This window comes from Oncorhynchus keta, unplaced genomic scaffold (genome assembly GCF_023373465.1).
Source record: "Oncorhynchus keta strain PuntledgeMale-10-30-2019 unplaced genomic scaffold, Oket_V2 Un_contig_3942_pilon_pilon, whole genome shotgun sequence".
Classification (NCBI taxonomy): Eukaryota; Metazoa; Chordata; class Actinopteri; order Salmoniformes; family Salmonidae; genus Oncorhynchus; species Oncorhynchus keta.
The window spans coordinates 112,501-133,483 of record NW_026287517.1 but is presented as its reverse complement, the minus strand read 5'-3'; the positions used below and the strand labels follow the sequence as shown (position 1 = coordinate 133,483).

General features: G+C 45.2%; 1 long non-coding RNA gene and 1 pseudogene across 26 annotated transcripts; one reads left to right on the top strand and one right to left on the bottom strand.

The window, feature by feature from the left end:
• Window positions 1-11,044: 11,044 nt before the first annotated feature.
• On the top strand, window positions 11,045-17,591 carry LOC127924312 (uncharacterized). 26 transcript variants are annotated; one of them, XR_008117638.1, is made up of 5 exons: window positions 11,045-12,218; window positions 12,578-12,636; window positions 13,288-13,464; window positions 13,524-16,637; window positions 16,688-17,591. It is a non-coding gene; the product is annotated as an uncharacterized LOC127924312 (long non-coding RNA). The 26 variants fall into 26 exon arrangements; XR_008117636.1 differs by having other exon boundaries at window positions 13,110-13,464; XR_008117629.1 differs by having other exon boundaries at window positions 12,874-13,464.
• Window positions 17,592-18,253: 662 nt separating this feature from the next.
• LOC127924311 (oxysterol-binding protein-related protein 8-like) overlaps window positions 18,254-20,983 on the bottom strand; it is a 77,547-nt pseudogene continuing 74,817 nt past the window's right edge.

Genomic DNA, 20,983 nt, shown 5'->3' with positions numbered 1-20,983 from the left:
ACTTCTTTGTTGCCTTGGCCGTGTGTTTTGGGTCATTGTCATGCTGGAATACACATCCATGACCCATTTTCAATGCCCTGGCTGAGGGAAGAAGGTTCTCACACAAGATTTGACGGTACATGGCCCCGTCCATCGTCCCTTTGATGCGGTGAAGTTGTCCTGTCCCCTTAGCAGAAAAACACCCCCAAAGCATAATGTTTCCACCTCCATGTTTGACGGTGGGGATGGTGTTCTTGGGGTCATAGGAAGCATTCCTCCTCCTCCAAACACGGCGAGTTGAGTTGATGACAAAGAGCTCCATTTTGGTCTCCTCTGACCACAACACTTTCACCCAGCTGTCCTCTGAATCATTCAGATGTTCATTGGCAAACTTCAGATGGGCATGTATATGTGCTTTCTTGAGCAGGGGGACCTTGCGGGCGCTGCAGGATTTCAGTCCTTCACGGCGTGGTGTGTTACCAATTGTTTTCTTGGTGACTGTGGTCCCAGCTGCCTTGAGATCATTGACAAGATCCTCCCATGTAGTTCTGGGCTGATTCCTCACCGTTCTCATGATCATTGCAACTCCATGAGGTGAGATCTTGCATGGAGCCCCAGGCCGAGGGAGATTGACAGTTATTTTGTGTTCCTTTCATTTGCGAATAATCGCACAAACTGTTGTCACCTTCTCACCAAGCTGCTTGGCGATGGTCTTGTAGCCCATTCCAGCCTTGTGTAGGTCTACAATCTTGTCCCTGACATCCTTAGAGAGCTCTTTGGTCTTGGCCATGGTGGAGAGTTTGGAATCTGATTGATTGATTGCTTCTGTGGACAGGTGTCTTTTATACAGGTAACAAGCTGAGGTTAGGAGCACTCCCTTTAACAGTGTGCTCCTAATCTCAGCTCGTTACCTGTATAAAAGACATCTGGGAGCCAGGAATCTTTCTGATTGAGAGGGGTCAAATACTTATTTCCCTCATTAAAATGCAAATCAATTTATAACATTTTTTTGTTGTTATTCTGTCTCTCACTGTTCAAATAAACCTACCATTAAAATTACAGACTGATCATTTCTTTGTCAGTGGGCAAACGTACAAAATCAGCAGGGGATCAAATACTTTTTTACCTCACTGTATATAGCATTGGAACATTTTACTCCATAGAAATTCAATTCCTAGAAGGGACATAGCACCCCAGACCACAGTTCACCCATTGCCCACCCACGGAGTTATATTTCTATGGTTGACTCATCCTCTCGAATCAGGTGTGTTACTGCAGGGCTGGACCAGGGAACCAAACCCTACTGTACACAGACAGGGGTGGATGGGTTGCAACCATCCTCCTCCATGTCAGAGCAGACCAGCAAGGAAGCTGTAATAGTCTTCATTATGTGTGTGCATAGTGTTAGTACACTACCCAGTGTGTGTGTATGGATAGTGTTAGTACACTACCCAGTGTGTGTGTATGGATAGTGTTAGTACACTACCCAGTGTGTGTGTATGGATAGTGTTAGTACACTACCCAGTGTGTGTGTATGGATAGTGTTAGTACACTACCCAGTATGTGTGTATGGATAGTGTTAGTACACTAACCAGTGTGTGTGTATGGTTAGTGTGCGTGTGTGAGTGCGTGGAGTGGATGTTCCTTCCATTCCAAGACGGAGCTGCAATATGGTGAGTTTTTAGAACGTATCGATTCACTTCCCCCAATTACAGCAACACAAAGCTATGCCTCAATCTCAGCAATTGGTTTCTCAGTTTCTACAATGGTAGAAAAGCATGTTTAAATCAGTGACAACCATTTCATTGTGCACAGTTCAACAATCAACAGTAATTATTAGTAAATGTCACTGGTTAAAGTGTCACAGATCCCTCTAGAACTTTCATTACACACACCTGTCCCCTATTCCCACTGATTAGTACTTGTATAAGTGTGCTCTTTGGTTTCCATTGGGCTGTCCATTATTGTTCCCATGTCTGCTGATGGTGTGAGTACCTATGCATTGGTGCAGTTGTTATGCTGCATGCTTTATATTTTGTGTATTACGGGTATCGCCCCGTGGCGTTCAGCAAGGTTTACCTCGCTCTTTTGGTTGGGTACAGCCCAGTGTTTATGTATATGTGTTTGTTTTGGGTGTATTAAAAACCCCTATTGTGTATTCCTCCGTCTGTCTCCAAAATCCTTTATACCAGCGTGACACAAAGTAGTCAAAGACAAAGCATCAAAATGCCCAAACCCCTAATGGGGTGAAATAAATCAACTAAATGTAATGTAACTAAAAGACACTGGTGTAACTGGGTTGAAGTTAGGGTCTCCTGCATGCCACAAGACTGAGAAAAACCTAAGCATTAGCTTGGGCATTAGTCTTCAGATCTTAGGCAAGGCATCACTGGGGTGTCAGGTAACCTAAGATGATTAACATCAGGTAACCTAAGATGATTAACATCAGGTAACCTAAGATGGCTAACATCAGGTAACCTAAGATGATTAACATCAGGTAACCTAAGATGATTAACATCAGGTAACCTAAGATGATTAACATCAGGTAACCTAAGATGATTAACATCAGGTAACCTAAGATGATTAACATCAGGTAACCTAAGATGATTAACATCAGGTAACCTAAGATGATTAACATCAGGTAACCTAAGATGATTAACATCAGGTAACCTAAGATGATAACATCAGGTAACCTAAGATGATTAACATCAGGTAACCTAAGATGATTAACATCAGGTAACCTAAGATGATTAACATCAGGTAACCTAAGATGATTAACATCAGGTAACCTAAGATGATTAACATCAGGTAACCTGAGATGATTAACATCAGGTAACCTAAGATGGCTAACATCAGGTAACCTAAGATGATTAACATCAGGTAACCTAAGATGATTAACATCAGGTAACCTGAGATGATAACATCAGGTAACCTAAGATGATAACATCAGGTAACCTAAGATGACAACATCAGGTAACCTAAGATGATTAACATCAGGTAACCTGAGATGATTAACATCAGGTAACCTAAGATGGCTAACATCAGGTAACCTGAGATGATTAACATCAGGTAACCTAAGATGGCTAACATCAGGTAACCTGAGATGATTAACATCAGGTAACCTAAGATGATTAACATCAGGTAACCTAAGATGATTAACATCAGGTAACCTGAGATGATTAACATCAGGTAACCTAAGATGGCTAACATCAGGTAACCTAAGATGATAACATCAGGTAACCTAAGATGATTAACATCAGGTAACCTAAGATGATTAACATCAGGTAACCTGAGATGATTAACATCAGCTAACCTAAGATGGCTAACATCAGCTAACCTAAGATGACAACATCAGGTAACCTAAGATGATTAACATCAGGTAACCTAAGATGGCTAACATCAGGTAACCTAAGATGACAACATCAGGTAACCTAAGATGATTAACATCAGGTAACCTAAGATGGCTAACATCAGGTAACCTAAGATGACAACATCAGGTAACCTAAGATGGCTAACATCAGGTAACCTGAGATGATTAACATCAGGTAACCTAAGATGGCTAACATCAGGTAACCTGAGATGGCTAACATCAGGTAACCTAAGATGATTAACATCAGGTAACCTAAGATGATTAACATCAGGTAACCTGAGATGATTAACATCAGGTAACCTAAGATGGCTAACATCAGGTAACCTAAGATGATTAACATCAGGTAACCTAAGATGATTAACATCAGGTAACCTGAGATGATTAACATCAGGTAACCTGAGATGATTAACATCAGGTAACCTAAGATGGCTAACATCAGGTAACCTAAGATGACAACATCAGGTAACCTAAGATGATTAACATCAGGTAACCTAAGATGATAACATCAGGTAACCTAAGATGACAACATCAGGTAACCTAAGATGATTAACATCAGGTAACCTAAGATGATTAACATCAGGTAACCTAAGATGATAACATCAGGTAACCTAAGATGACAACATCAGGTAACCTAAGATGACAACATCAGGTAACCTAAGATGGCTAACATCAGGTAACCTGAGATGGCTAACATCAGGTAACCTGAGATGATTAACATCAGGTAACCTGAGATGATTAACATCAGGTAACCTAAGATGGCTAACATCAGGTAACCTGAGATGATTAACATCAGGTAACCTGAGATGATTAACATCAGGTAACCTGAGATGATTAACATCAGGTAACCTAAGATGATTAACATCAGGTAACCTAAGATGATTAACATCAGGTAACCTGAGATGATTAACATCAGGTAACCTAAGATGACAACATCAGGTAACCTAAGATGGCTAACATCAGGTAACCTAAGATGATAACATCAGGTAACCTAAGATGATTAACATCAGGTAACCTAAGATGATTAACATCAGGTAACCTAAGATGACAACATCAGGTAACCTAAGATGGCTAACATCAGGTAACCTAAGATGATAACATCAGGTAACCTAAGATGGCTAACATCAGGTAACCTAAGATGATTAACATCAGGTAACCTAAGATGACTAACATCAGGTAACCTAAGATGGCTAACATCAGGTAACCTAAGATGATTAACATCAGGTAACCTAAGATGGCTAACATCAGGTAACCTAAGATGGCTAACATTTGTTTTTAGAACAGAAAGTAACAATACCTAGGTTTCCCATTGAGGAAGAAATGTGTTATCTAGTATTCCAAATACTTATCATTTGTTTTGTTTGTGGATAAAAAGCTAACAAGAGATGGAGACTGGAGCTTATTGATATAACAGAAAGGTAATGAGACGATACCGGTATGGAATGAGACGATACCGGTAGACGATACCGGGAATGAGACGATACCGGTATGGAATGAGACGATACCGGTATGGAATGAGACGATACCGGTATGGAATATATGGAATGAGACGATACCGGTATGGAATGAGACGATACCGGTATGGAATGATGGAATGAGACGATACCGGTATGGAATGAGATGATACCGGTATCGAATGAGACGACACCGGTATAGAATGAGACGATACAGGTATAGAATGAGACGACACCGGTATAGAATAAGACGATACTGGTATAGAATGAGACGATACTGGTATAGAATGAGACGATACTGGTATAGAATGAGACAATACTGGTATAGAATGGGACAATACCGGTATAGAATGGGACAATACCGGTATAGAACGAGACGACACCGGTATAGAATAAGACGATACTGGTATAGAATGAGACAATACTGGTATAGAATGAGACGACACTGGTATAGAATGAGACGATACTGGTATAGAATGAGACGATACTGGTATAGAATGAGCTCATCAGGTTTTGAAAGAAATGTTGAGCTTCAGAAGCAGCCCTTCATTGTGCCCACAGAGGGCTGAAACTGACTGAAACATATCTAGCTAATCAGTTTGCTTGCCAGAGAAGAATAGACCTGAATCCAACACATATTCTATGTCCCAAATGGTACACTCTCCCATAGGGATCTGTTGAAAGTCGTGCAGTCTATAGGGAATAGGGTGCCATTTGGGATGCACATTGCATACATAGTGAGCGGTGGTGTGAGTAAGTGCCAGTAGCTGTACAGAGGGGGTACCACCACGACACCACCCCATAGCTGTTCCTCTGGCTAAAAATAGCATCCGGCTCAATGAGATTTACAAAACATGCGGTCATCCAATGTAGGATTCCACGCATCAAACCTCACTGTAGAGGAGGGAATAGAGATGCCCCTGTCAGGCAGAGAGAGAGAGAGAGAGAGAAGGAGAAAGACAGATAGACAGAGAGGGAGACAGACAGAGAGGGAGAGAGAGAAAGAGAGGGGGGAGAAAGAGAAGGGAGAGAAAGAGGAGAGAGAGAGGGAGAGAAAGAGGAGAGAGAGAGACAGAAAGACAGATAGACAGAGAGGGAGACAGACAGAGAGGGAGAGAGAGAAAGAGAGGGGGGGAGAAAGAGAAGGGAGAGAAAGAGAGAAAGGAGGGAGGAGTGCAGTGTGAGTGAGCTGACTATCTAGCTGTATGGTCTAGATAGAACTGTCCGGCAGTCGCTGCATTGAATGCTCTGTGCATGTCTGTGGTGGGCCGGGGCAGGACGAGTAAAATGGAGTAATGCTGCGCTAATCCTGCTCTGAATGAGAGCCTCGCTGCAGCAATTCTTTTATGTGCTGGCGATCCCACAGGGGATAAATACACTGCTGAGCCAGCTCCCCGCCCCAAACACCAACGCAAACGCTGCAGATTACCCCTCTCTTTTATGTTGGTTAAGGGCATTCCTGCCTTTGGAGGGAGAGGGGGAAAGGTAGAGAGGAAGGGGAGGGCTCACCCCTGTCGAATGAGTCAATGGTATCAGGGGTCAGATACATAAAAGATATGTGTGTGTGTACTGTATCCCAAAGTACTCTCCCAGCCTTTATATAGCCTTGTGTCCTTGTCGCCTGTTGTGTGTTAATAAAAGTAAGAACGGTTGTGATGCACCATTACTTGAAAGCTCTAATTCTGCCTGTCCACTGCCAGGATGCTAGCTGGCAAGGAGGATGTTAGTGGAGAGTAGAGATGAGGAGGAGAGGGGGAGAGAGTAGATATTTGGAGCAGGGAAGAGGAGAGCAGGAAGGAGGAGAGGGAGTAGAGATGAGGAGGGAGGAGGAAGGAGGAGGAGAGAGGGAGGGAGTAGAGATGAAGAGGAGAGAGGGAGGGAGTAGAGATGAAGAGGAGAGAGGGAGGAAGTAGAGATGAGGAGGAGAGGATTACAGAATCTTCAGCATATATATATATATATATATAGGTGCTTCTCCATCTCCTTTCTTTTTTCCTGCCATGTCCTCCCTCTCTTTCTCCACCCCACGTCCTCCCTCCCTCCCTCTTTCTCCACCCCACGTCCTCCCTCCCTCTTTCTCCACCCCACGTCCTCCCTCCCTCTCTTTCTCCACCCCACGTCCTCCCTCCCTCTCTTCTCCACCCCACGTCCTCCCTCCCTCTCTTTCCACCCCACGTCCTCCCTCCCCCTCTCTTCTCCACCCCACGTCCCTCCCTCCCTCTCCTCCCCCCACGTCCTCCCTCCCTCTCTTTCTCCACCCCACGTCCCTCCCTCCCTCTCTTTCTCCACCCCACGTCCTCCCTCCCTCTCTTTCTCCACCCCACGTCCTCCCTCCCTCTCTTTCTCCACCCCCCACGTCCTCTCCCTCCCTCCCTCCCTCTCTCTCCACCCCACGTCCTCCCTCCCTCTCTTTCTCCACCCCACGTCCTCCCTCCCTCTCTTTCTCCACCCCACGTCCTCCCTCCCTCTCTTTCTCCACCCCACGTCCTCCCTCCCTCTCTTTCTCCACCCCACGTCCTCCCTCCCTCTTTCTCCACCCCACGTCCTCCCTCCCTCTCTTTCTCCACCCCACGTCCTCTCTCTCTGTCTCCACCCCACGTCCTCTCTCTCTGTCTCCACCCCACGTCCTCCCTCCTTCTCTCCACCCCACGTCCTCCCTCCTTCTCTCCACCCCACGTCCTCCCTCCCTCTCTCCACCCCACATCCTCTCTCTCTCTCTCCACCCCACGTGGGAAAACAAGAGAATGCGGGTACTGAGGATGGATGTCATTGGCCTGCCAGGCAGCATATGTGGTTAGGATGGCAGCAGCCTTGCGAGATGCCACCCTCGCACAGACAAGCAGACACACACACACACACACACACACACACACACACACACACACACACACACACACACACACACACACACACAGAGAGAGAAGCAGCAGAGAGCTCTGCAGCCTTGAGCTGGCACGGTTGAGGAGCAGACAGGGGCGGGTAGCTTAGCAACAGTAACACAGGCTACACCAGGACGTGTGAAATATGCCTAATATGGAGATTTGGTCGGTAAAGTGACAAGAAGAGAGCCCAAAATAAACTATTCTCTACGCACTGATTCAGACAATGACCAAGCTCAGTGTATCATGCATAGGTACTGGATGTGGTTCGGTGACACGCACTCATGTGATTAGTAATCTTGCCTGAGATCTGAAGACTTGCATTAGCTTCCCAATATAATGACCAGGCCTTAGCTCAGTGGTCTAACAGTCTTGTGGTGCACAGGAGATCTGGGTTGAAAACCCAGAGGGACATGCAGACACATAATACACTATGAAAGTGACATGTCATTTTCTATGGAGTAACCTAGTAGTCTTCAGAGACAAAACATTATAAAAGCCATCTGGTAGAAGTAAATTCATCCACAAACACAAATATTATTTTATATGCATCTTTAAATGACTGCGTTTTAACAAATTGTATGATATAATCGTCAAGCCTAATCAAAAGATTAGGTATTGACTCTGGTAGAATGACTTTCACAGGGTATCACCCGTAATACTAAAGAGGCATTTAAGGCATTTTTGCCACAACTTTGGAAGTATGCTTGGGGTCATTATCCATTTGGAAGACCCATTTGCGACCAAGCTTTAACTTCCTGACTGATGCCTTGAGATGTTGCTTCAATATATCCACATCATTTTCTTACCTCATGATGCCATCTATTTTGTGAAGTGCACCAGTCCCTCCTGCAGCAAAGCACCCCCACAACATGATGCTGCCAACCTCGTGCTTCACGGTTGAGATGGTGTTCTTCGGCTTGCAAGCCTCCCCCCTTTTCCTCCAAACATAACAATGGTCATTATGGCCAAACAGTTCTATTTTTGTTTCATCAGACCAGAGGACATTTCTCCAAAAAGTACCATCTTTGTCCCCATGTGCAGTTGCAAACCGTAGTCTGGTCCTTCTGTAGCTCAGTTGGTAGAGCATGGCGCTTGTAATGCCAGGGTAGTGGGTTCGATTCCCGGGACCACCCATACGTAGAATGTATGCACCCATGACTGTAAGTCGCTTTGGATAAAAGCGTCTGCTAAATGGCATATATTATTATTATTTATTATTATCTTTGTCCCCATGTGCAGTTGCAAACCGTAGTCTGGCTTTTTCATGGCGGTTTTGGAGCAGTGACTTCTTCCTTGCTGAGTGGCCTTTCAGGTTATGTTGATATAGGACTCATTTTACTGTGGATATAGATACTTTTGTACCTGTTTCTTCCAGAATCTTCACAAGGTCTTTTGCTGTTGTTCTGGGATTGATTTTCACTTTTCGCACCAAAGTACATTCATCTTTAGGAGACAGAACGCTTCTCCTTCCAGACCAGTATGATGGCTGTGTGGTCCCATAATGTTTATAGTTGTGTACTATTGTTTGTACAGAGGAACGTGGTACCTTCAGGCATTTGGATATTGCTCCCAAGGATGAACCAGACTTTTGGAGGTCTACAATGTTTTTTCTGAGGTCTTGGCTGATTTCTTTTGATTTTCCCATGATGTCAAGCAAAGTGGCATTGAGTTTGAAGGTAGGACTTGAAATACATCCACAGGTACACCTACAATTGACTCAAATTATGTCAATTAGCCTATCAGCAGCTTATACTAAAAAGCATATACTAAAAAAGCCTTGACATAATTTTCTGGAATTTTCCATGCTCTTTGAAGGCACAGTCAACTTAGTGTATGTAAACTTCTGACCCACTGGAATTGTGATACAGTGAATTATAAGTGAAATAATCTGTCTGTAAACAATTGTTGGAAAAATTACTTGTGTCATGCACAAAGTAGATGTCCTAACCAACTTGCAAAAAACCACAGAAATTTGTGGAGTGGTTGAAAAACAAGTTTTAATGACTCCAACCTAAGTATATGTAAACTTCCGACGTCAACTGTATTTTGAACTAAGCTAATGAGGCCTTTATAAGTTATGTGCTTCAATTATCAATGGGTACAAACCATACATTTTTGTAGCAACTGCAGATTGCCTGTTTAACCCAACTGAAACCATACCTAACCTCAACCCATAACCTTTGTTACTAATCTAACTCTAACCTTAATTAATTCACCCCTATGATGATGATTCTTCTTCTAGTTGAATAAACACTTCCTGTACTAAAACAAAAGAGCAGCAGACTTCAGAAATATGACCAACTCTTACATATCATGGGAATGTGTTAGAAGGGGACAAGCACACCCAAACCTTGTGTTGAAGCTCAGACACCAGAATCACATGGTGGGAAGATCTGAACCATTTTACAGGGACGAAGGTATAGCCAATTAGAGCCACTCCAACCACTCACTTGGTGGTCTCTTTCATCTCTTAACCAAGGGAGATATGTGTGTGTGTTTGTGACAGGTGGGAGGAGGGTGCTGAGCCCTCGGTCCGTGGGCGCTGGCCTCCCAGCATGCATCAGCAGACAGAAGGATTAAGACATAATATAGAGGTCCAGCTGTTCAAGCTCTGGCCTCAGCAGAACACCATGTCAACCAGACTGAGGGACTGACTGACACACCGTGGCAGCATCAAGCTCTGGCCTCAGCACAACACCACCTCACCCAGACTGAGGGACTGACTGACACACCGTGGCAGCATCAAGCTCTGGCCTCAGCACAACACCACCTCACCCAGACTGAGGGACTGACTGACACACCGTGGCAGCATCAAGCTCTGGCCTCAGCACAACACCACCTCACCCAGACTGAGGGACTGACTGACACACCGTGGCAGCATCCCAATTGGTACCCTATTCACAATAGTGAACTATCTTTGACCTCAGCCCACATACAGTAAATTGCATCCAGCCAGCATCCAACTCTACCTCAGGTGTTCATATTACATTTTCACATAATATCCAGGTTGGAATTATGGACAGCCTCCTGGGGCACTCTGATAACCAATCAGGTCACCTCTTAAAATGAATAGAGGGGATGCTTGGCACTTCCAAATCAGAGGTTGTAGAGTATGAGTGCTGAACTAGGATCAGGTCTCCTCTGTCCATGTAATCTTCATTGTGTTTTGAGGAAACACACCCTGGTCACCACGCCCCTAATCTTCGAGACACGTTAGACGGGTTCAGTCCACTTCCAGGGTAGTCTGGTGCTGACAGGCATTGCATATATTCTCAACACTCCGGGGTGAAGGTTCCTCTAGGTACTGACCTAGGATCAGCTTCCCCTATCCCAATCATAACATTAAACATTAGTGGGGGAAATGCAAAAGTGATCCAAGATCAGCATCTAGGGGCAGGTTCTTAGTACCAATTGCGATCAGCGTGAAACTGACACAGGCAGTACAGCAGTGGAAGACAATATGATCGCCTCCTTAATTCTATTCCTCAAACCCACGACGCCCCAGAGAGTCACTGTGGGATCAGAACCCTGGTACACCACAAAGAACCGGTGGTCATTTTAGTGGAAGTGTGAGAAGAGAGCCTGCTTAATCTGTGTAGTGCAGGTGTGGCCATGCTATGCTTCCGCCTCCATCTGAAATGATCACACCAACATCTGGCCCATTTTCAGCCTGGCAGCCTTTCCTCAGTCAAATAAAAGCCTAAATGTACACGGAGACAGTAGAAACGTGCACGGTGCACCCGTCCATTATTATTTCCTCATTTGGAAAATATCACAGGCATTATAGCTGAGATTGAAAAGGACAGCCTTCCCGAACTATGACCCAGCATACGCTAAAGGGAAGCTAAAAGCTTCAGCGGCAGCATCAGTTACCCCTGTTTGAATTTGATTACTGCATAATTCAGTGGGCACAGCTCTGAGCCCTACCGCCACTCAGTGCTCTATCAGCATGCATCCATCATTAGCCTTATCCACAGATCGGTTGGGCCTTTGTGAGTCATCCACTGTGTCCCAAATGGCACCCGATTCCCGAAGTAGTGCACTGTATAGGACATAGTGTTTCATTTGGGATTCACCCATCATCACAGCCTGCCTAATCTGCCACAGGAGCCTTAACTCACCCTGCCGAGGCTTCGAGGTGACACGTTTGAGCGAATAGGTTTTTTAGGGTTTGTGTTAATGGTGGTTAAACAACGGGGGGGGATTGTACACTACTTAGAATGGCCGAATACAAACTATGATGAATGATGTGGTCAAAAGGTAGGACACACCCACTCATTCAAGGGTTTTTCTTTATTTTGTACTATTTTCTACATTGTTTATCCTTTTAAGCATGGAAAAAATACCATTTCAGACAGATGTTTCAAATCCTTAACCCCGACTTGGACCACACACCCTCTCCACTGAATAACAGACAGGTGTTTCAAATCCTTAACCCGACTTGGACCACACACCCTCTCCACTGAATAACAGACAGGTGTTTCAAATCCTTAACCCGACTTGGACCACACACCCTCTCCACTGAATAACAGACAGGTGTTTCAAATCCTTAACCCCGACTTGGACCACACACCCTCTCCACTGAATAACAGACAGGTGTTTCAAATCCTTAACCCCGACTTGGACCACACACCCTCTCCACTGAATAACAGACAGGTGTTTCAAATCCTTAACCCCGACTTGGACCACACACCCTCTCCACTGAATAACAGACAGGTGTTTCAAATCCTTAACCCCGACTTGGACCACACACCCTCTCCACTGAATAACAGACAGGTGTTTCAAATCCTTAACCCCGACTTGGACCACACACCCTCTCCACTGAATAACAGACAGGTGTTTCAAATCCATAACCCGACTTGGACCACACACCCTCTCCACTGAATAACAGACAGGTGTTTCAAATCCTTAACCCGACTTGGACCACACACCCTCTCCACTGAATAACAGACAGGTGTTTCAAATCCATAACCCCGACTTGGACCACACACCCTCTCCACTGAATAACAGACAGGTGTTTCAAATCCATAACCCGACTTGGACCACACACCCTCTCCACTGAATAACAGACAGGTGTTTCAAATCCTTAACCCGACTTGGACCACACACCCTCTCCACTGAATAACAGACAGGTGTTTCAAATCCTTAACCCGACTTGGTCCACACACCCTCTCCACTGAATAACAGACAGGTGTTTCAAATCCTTAACCCGACTTGGACCACACACCCTCTCCACTGAATAACAGACAGGTGTTTCAAATCCTTAACCCGACTTGGACCACACACCCTCTCCACTGAATAACAGACAGGTGTTTCAAATCCTTAACCCGACTTGGACCACACACCCTCTCCACTGAATAACAGACAGGTGTTTCAAATCCATAACCCGACTTGGACCACACACCCTCTCCACTGAATAACAGACAGGTGTTTCAAATCCTTAACCCGACTTGGACCACACACCCTCTCCACTGAATAACAGACAGGTGTTTCAAATCCTTAACCCCGACTTGGACCACACACCCTCTCCACTGAATAACAGACAGGTGTTTCAAATCCATAACCCGACTTGGACCACACACCCTCTCCACTGAATAACAGACAGGTGTTTCAAATCCTTAACCCGACTTGGACCACACACCCTCTCCACTGAATAGCAGACAGGTGTTTCAAATCCTTAACCCGACTTGTACCACACACCCTCTCCACTGAATAACAGACAGGTGTTTCAAATCCTTAACCCGACTTGGACCACACACCCTCTCCACTGAATAACAGACAGGTGTTTCAAATCCTTAACCCGACTTGGACCACACACCCTCTCCACTGAATAACAGACAGGTGTTTCAAATCCTTAATCCGACTTGGACCACACACCCTCTCCACTGAATAACAGACAGGTGTTTCAAATCCTTAACCCGACTTGGACCACACACCCTCTCCACTGAATAGCAGACAGGTGTTTCAAATCCTTAACCCGACTTGTACCACACACCCTCTCCACTGAATAACAGACAGGTGTTTCAAATCCTTAACCCCGACTTGGACCACACATCCTCTCCACTGAATAGCAGGCAGGGGAAGCAAAATGGTGGTTGCTTTGCAACGCTTGCAGTTATCCACCGATTCCTTCCAAAACACCCATTGTTGAGTTTGTAATTTCCGACTTGTTGAGTAATGTTTATGTCCAATGGCCGATGCGCAAGAATATCTTTAATTTATCATTTCTCTTCATCTGACAAGGATTGAAAAGGATTTGCTAGTAGATTGTCGACGTGATTCACGATGACTGCTTGTCTAGCTTGCTAGCTAAGATTTTGAAAGTAACATCAGTCCAATCAAAGCTGGGGTAGATATAACGTTATTTGACATTTTATCTGTGGCCAATGACCTTGAGCCTTCTTGGATGGGCACTTCTAATGTAAATCTATGGCAGCACCCAAGGGGACTTGAACTGCTTGGCTCTCTCTTTAACGATTCTGCGGTGACGTAGTGTCCCCATGAGTGACAGAACACTGAGCCAATCACGGTGCCACTAGACAAGATTACCAACACCTATTCCACTGGCTGTCCCTCCACCACAGAAAGCACTGTGCTAGGCCGAAACACCTGCGTTTTGGAGCTGCCTTACTCAAGAGAGAGCATGTTCGTACTACAGTTTCTTCTTTTACATTGTTTGCAAACTGATATGTGACATGAATTAATATGAAAATAACATGCAAAACAGGCACAACAAAATAATAATTTTTGGGGCTCAAAAACCCCACCTGCCCTGAATGACGGGTCACCACTGGTCCTAATACTCCTGAAGTGGCTTCCTTTTCTGGTGTCCTTGCCTTCACCACAGCCGAGAGGTGAGGGGTCTCTTTAGGGTTTCACCATAGTGCTGGCACCTGACAGGTCAAGTCATTAGTGTTTGTGAAGGAAAGACGAAAATGAAGACAGGAAGCTAGTGTATTTTATTGGGACATGGCTAGCCAGATGCTGGAATGGGAGCTAGCCACCGGCCTCTTAACTTCATGCTAGATGGGGACTGTGTGTGTGTACAGACCAAAGTTAAAATATATTTCTTATCTTTCATATACTTAGTGTTGCACTTCATTGAACTTGTCTGGTGCAATAGAACCAATGGAATAGTCACAAAAGTGCAACCCTTCCCATCTGGCACCCAAAGCAGGTTAAAGGAAGTACCTGCTACTACACGTGTTGATACGCACTTCAAAGGATCTTATAACGGTTTGTTTTTTATCACCATGATGTTTTTATAACTGCCTTTGTATTTATATTGATGCGTGTATTTTCTGTAATTCAGGTCTTATCTGTAAAGGAGACCATGGTCTCAGTATGACTCTGATCAAATGAAGGTTAAATACACATGAATACACTTGGACCTGAGTGAATAGTTGTTATGTCTGACCTATTGAAAAAAAAGTGAAAGACTAAAGTTACATACATGAGATGCTTTAGTGAATTTCAGAATGTCTGGAATAGAAAAGGCAGAAATAAAACAATTCAAATCATCTCAGGCAAACGCAATGATGAATACATGTCTAGAGGTGGGTTATGCCAGGCAATGCCAATGGTCTGAGCAATTTCAACTGTGCCCTCTAGTGACGACAGCCATCTGTTACATGGCTATCCAGAAAGGTGTTCTAGCAGTTTCCACAGAACTCCTGTCTACAGAGGATGGATATATCCCATTTGGCGGATGGATATCCCATTTGGCGGATGGATATCCCATTTGGCGGATGGATATCCCATTTGGCGGATGGATACCCCATTTGGCGGATGGATACCCCCATTTGGCGGATGGATACCCCATTTGGCGGATGGATATCCCATTTGGCGGATGGATATCCCATTTGGCGGATGGATATCCCATTTGGCGGATGGATACCCCATTTGGCGGATGGATACCCCATTTGGCGGATGGATACCCCATTTGGCGGATGGATATCCCCCATTTGGCGGATGGATATCCCATTTGGCGGATGGATATCCCATTTGGCGGATGGATACCCCATTTGGCGGATGGATACCCCATTTGGCGGATGGATATCCCATTTGGTGGATGGATACCCCATTTGGCGGATGGATATCCCATTTGGCGGATGGATATCCCATTTGGCGGATGGATATCCCATTTGGTGGATGGATATCCCATTTGGCGGATGGATACCCCATTTGTCTTCCAGGCGAAAATAACACAGCAAGGAAACAGAAGCAGAACAAACACAGTAATAAAAACCCTAAATACATCTTCTGTTCTAATGATCATTATCTCAGTCATCCTTCCTCCCACCCTTTGTCCAACAGCGATCCTAGAGTTGTAATAGGTCATTATGTTTTGTCCCTGTTGGGATATGTTACCACAACACTAGTTCACAGGTTCACAGACTACAGTACATGGTCTATTACAGATTATAAACTGGGTGGTTCGAGCCCTGAATGCTGATTGGCTGATAGCCGTGGTATATCAGACCATATACCAAGGGTATTAAAAAAACATTTATTTACTGCTCTAATTACATTGGTAACCAGTGTTTAATAGCAATAAGGTACTTTGGGGGTTTGCGGTACATGGCTAACATACCAGGGCTAAGGGCTGAATCCAGGCACTCTGTGTTGCGTTGTGCTTAAGAACAGCCCTTAGCCGTGTTACTTTGGCCATATACAACACACCCCGTGCCTTATTGCTTAAACATATCATCCCTCAAATGAGTTCACCAAAGTGTGTCTTTATAGCTGACCGGCAACATAGTTCACTGACTAGAGGTTATATAGTTGATTGGCCCCATACAGACAAGACAATAAAGACGTCATTTTGATTTTATTTTGGGGATGTGGCAACATAACTTTCAGGAAGGTGTTATTGTCATACAAATACATACCAGAGAGACCAGGGATGTTCTGGTACAGAGAGACCAGCGGTGTCCTGGTACAGAGAGACCAGGGGTGTCCTGGTACAGAGAGAACAGGGGTGTCCTGGTACAGAGAGACCAGAGGTGTCCTGGTACAGAGAGACCAGAGGTGTCCTGGTACAGAGAGAACAGGGGTGTCCTGGTACAGAGAGACCAGGGGTGTCCGGATGCAGAGAGACCAGAGGTGTCTTGGTACAGAGAGACCAGGGGTGTCTTGGTACAGAGAGAACAGGGGTGTCCGGATGCAGAGAGACCAGGGATGTCCTGGTACAGAGAGACCAGGGATGTCCTGGTACAGAGAGACCAAGGGTGTTCGGATACAGAGAGTCCAGGGGTAGGTCCCAAATAGGACCCTATTCTCTATATGGTACACTACATGTATTTTAGGGCTCTGGTCAAAAGTAGGACACTATTTTGGGAATAGGGTGCCATTTGGAATGCAAAAAAGGTAATTTGACAATGAACTCAAGTCATCGAGGGCGACCGCAAAACGACATGGATCAGAATCATATCAGCGGTATCGTCTGTATAAATCAACACTGAAAAGTGAGGGAAAATAAAACAATGGAGCAAGAAAAAAATGTGCCACATAGAAAACAAAAAACAGAAAGTGAGTTTCATTATAATGCAACACAATGAACAATGACAAGGAAGAGGAGCCATGTTGTTCCCTGGTTTTGGTGCCTTGTGAAGAGAGAGAGAGGAGAGAAAGAAAGAAAGAAAGAAAGAAAGAAAGAAAGAAAGAAAGAAAGAAAGAAAGAGAGGAAATATGGAGAGATGACTCAGAGAGATAACCTCCTCTCTCCAAGTGGCAGGAATCAGCTTCCAGAATTCCCACGGCAGCGTAACCACAGCAACGCTGGGAGGGGCCAAGCAGGACTCTTCTCTAAGGCTTGATATGGCACGACCACTCCAAAACACTGGCTATTGCTCGCCCTTACACTTCTACTGTACCCCTACCTACTCTCTCACTGTCCCCACCCCTCCCAATCACTACCCCCCGTTAGCCCCAAACATCCATCCACCCACCAAACCCCATCCTCACCCCATCCCTAACCTCCGTTAGCGCCCCCAAAACCCCAGTCCCACCTCTAACCCCCCATTAGCCTCAAACTTCCACCCACCCCCAAACTCTCAGCCCCACCCCTCTCAATCCCTACCCCCCATTAGCCCCACCCCCAAACCCCCACTCTAGAAGGCACGGGTGTTATTTTCTTGTGACCACATTCTAAACGTCTGGATGAGTGAACGACAGTGACGAGGCGATGACCACAGACACACACAGAGTGGGCAGCCCACAAAGACACCGAGGTAATGGGGTATTGATAATGCCAGACTGGCTTGTTCCACAGAGGGTCTTGTCTGTGTGAAAGAACATCTCTTTAGGAAAGAACACAACTGCTATGAGTGAGTCAGTCCGTTAGCTATGTACACAGGAAGTGGACTGACGGCCTATACTACACCTGAAACACTGCATCTGGCAGATTTTCACTACATCTAGTTGATTTCTGACTGGCTGACAATGTTGAGTTACTACTGTACACTGGGGACTCTACTGTCTACTAGGTGTCATCGTGATGTTTACACACTATCGGGCAAGTGATCAGCTGAACATTCATCCTACCGTACATGTTAACCACACAGCAACAATTCATGTCAAGCATCTAGTTTATACAATTGACCTTGTCTACAAATTTGAGTGGAACGATTCAAATCGATTGATTACAATGACCTTTTTCTTTTGTTTGCTGATTCACCATCAAGCTAGGAAACTCGAGCCTTGTCAAAGCTTCAAAAGAACGTCACATATATTGGACCGCTTAAATCTGTTCTTCTCCCTTCTCGTATATTTTTTAACTAGAGGTTCTACTCACAAAGGACACACCAAACAAACAAAACAAATGAACATTAAAAAAAAATTGAATGAAAGTAATTTTTCTTCAAAAGTCTCAGTGTAAAATGTTCCCTGTAGTTGGGGAGGCGGGTGAAATGGGGGCAATGTGAAATGCAAGGAGCGGTGTCCGTTAGCTAAATTAAAAATGGCCGCCAGATGTCAATGTCTTCTCCAAGGCCCAGTTGACGACATCATGACGCCGGCTAAGGCCGAACGCTGACCTCAACTTCCCTTCAGTCCTGGCCGGGGCCACTTCCCCTTTAAAAATACATGGATCTCTAAACAGGTACAAATAAATAGAAATTAAAAACTATTTCAGTTTTTTTTGAGGAGCCTCTTTCAGGAATGCTTGCTTTGAAGACGTGTGTGTGACAATGGTGGCCCGTCTGAGGACAGTGGAGCAGGGTCAACTCAGTAGAGAGAGAGAGAGAGAGAGAGGGTTGAGGCAGAGCTACTGGGTGCTCTTGAAGTTCATTCACTTCCAGACTGTTTCTCTTCCTTAGCCTGGACAAACCCCCATCAGTCCTGTCTCTCTCTCTCTCTAACTCCATCTGTCTCTCTCTGTCAGTCTGTCGGCTGCTACTTGAACAGGAAGTTGATGAAGACCTGAAGGAGGATGAGGAGGATGATGATGGCGTAGTCGCGCTGCTGCAGGAATCCGCCCTCTGCTGCCGCCTGGCCCGCTGTCGTTCGGGAGCGCAGCACACCGATGCTCCTGGAGACACACACACGCAGACAGAGTCAGTGAGGGCTCAGTCACAGGAATTATATGCACAACCACAAACTCACAATGCATAAGTTGGGAACAACTGAATCCTCACTCACTCAAAGACCATACGCACACACACACACACACACACTCATGTTTGAACGACCCTCACTTGTAAATGTTCTCCTGTGTCTTCTTTATAGAATCAATGGCACTTTGAAGTTCACTAAGGTCTGGGCCCTTTTTCCTTAACCGGCTACTGTGCTTGCTTTTGAGTCCTGAAATGCACAAACAGCAACAATCAGCTGTAACAAAGAGTTAATAACAAATGTTAAAGTAAATGTCCAGTGAAAATGTCACTTTTAAAAGTACATTTTATGTTAACTTATACCCAAATAATGTTGTTGACTCGTCCTATAGTCGTATTGGAGGGAAAAAACACTGAATACCTCCAACTTGCATCTCAAACAGATTTGCTATTGCTTGCCATTTCCTCAGAGTATGATGTCATACTCCTGAGGGGGATGAGCTGGCCAATCAGCGGTCTACTCTCTCTATTGACTATTTTTATGACTGGTATACTGGTGTATGAGTGTGTATATGTATTGGGGGATTGTGATGTGTATGAGGGGGTGTGAGTGTGTATGTGGGGGGATGTATGAGTGTGTATGTGTGGGGATGTATGAGTGTGTATGTGTGGGGGGTGTATGAGTGTGTATGTGTGTGGGGGGTGTATGAGTGTGTATGTGTATGTGTGTGGGGGGGTGTATGAGTGTGTATGTGTGTGGGGGGGTATGTGTGTATGTGTGTGGGAGGTGTATGATTGTGTGGGGGGTATGTGTGTGGGGGTGTATGAGTGTGTATGTGTGGGGGTGTATGAGTGTGTATGTGTGTGGGGGTGTATGAGTAGGGGTGGGTGTATGAGTGTGTATGTGTGTGGGGGGTGTATGAGTGTGTATATGTGTGTATGATTGTATATGGGGGGTGTATGAGTGTGTATGTGTGTGGGGGGTGTATGAGTGTGTATGTGTGGGGGTGTATGAGTGTGTATATGTGTATGAGTGTGTATGTGGTGTGTGTGGGGGTGTATGAGTGTGTATATGTGGGGGGGTGTATGAGTGTGTATATGTATATGTGGGGTGGGGGGTGTATGAGTGTGTATGTGTGGGGGTGGGTGTATGAGTGTGTATGTGGGGGTATGAGTGTGTATGTGTGTGGGGGTGTATGCGTGTATGAGTGTGTATATGTGGGGGGGTGTATGAGTGTATGTGTGTGGGGGGTGTATGAGTGTGTATATGTGGGGGGGGTGTATGAGTGTGTATATGTGGGGGGTGTATGAGTGTGTATGAGGGTGTGTGGAGTGTATATGTGGGGGATGTATGTGTGGGGGGTGTATGAGTGTGTATGTGTGTGGGGGGGGTATGAGTGTGTATGTGTGGGGGATGTATGAGTGTGTATGTGTGGGGGTGTATGGTGTGTATATGTGGGGCGGGTGTATGAGTGTGTATATGTGGGGAGTGTATGTGCGTGGGGTGTATGAGTGTATGTGTGAGGGGTGTATGAGTGTGTGTGGGGGTGTATGTGTGTGGGTGGGGTGTATGAGGGGTGGATCATTGTGTTGCAGCATTGGGATTGTATGTATATTAATGTGAGTGGTATTGTAATATTGTATGTGTGAGGGGTATGTGTGTGTGTGTGTGTGTGTGTGTGTGTGTGTGTGTGTGTGTGTGTGTGTGTGTGTGTGTGTGTGTGTGTGTGTGTGTGTGACACATACGCT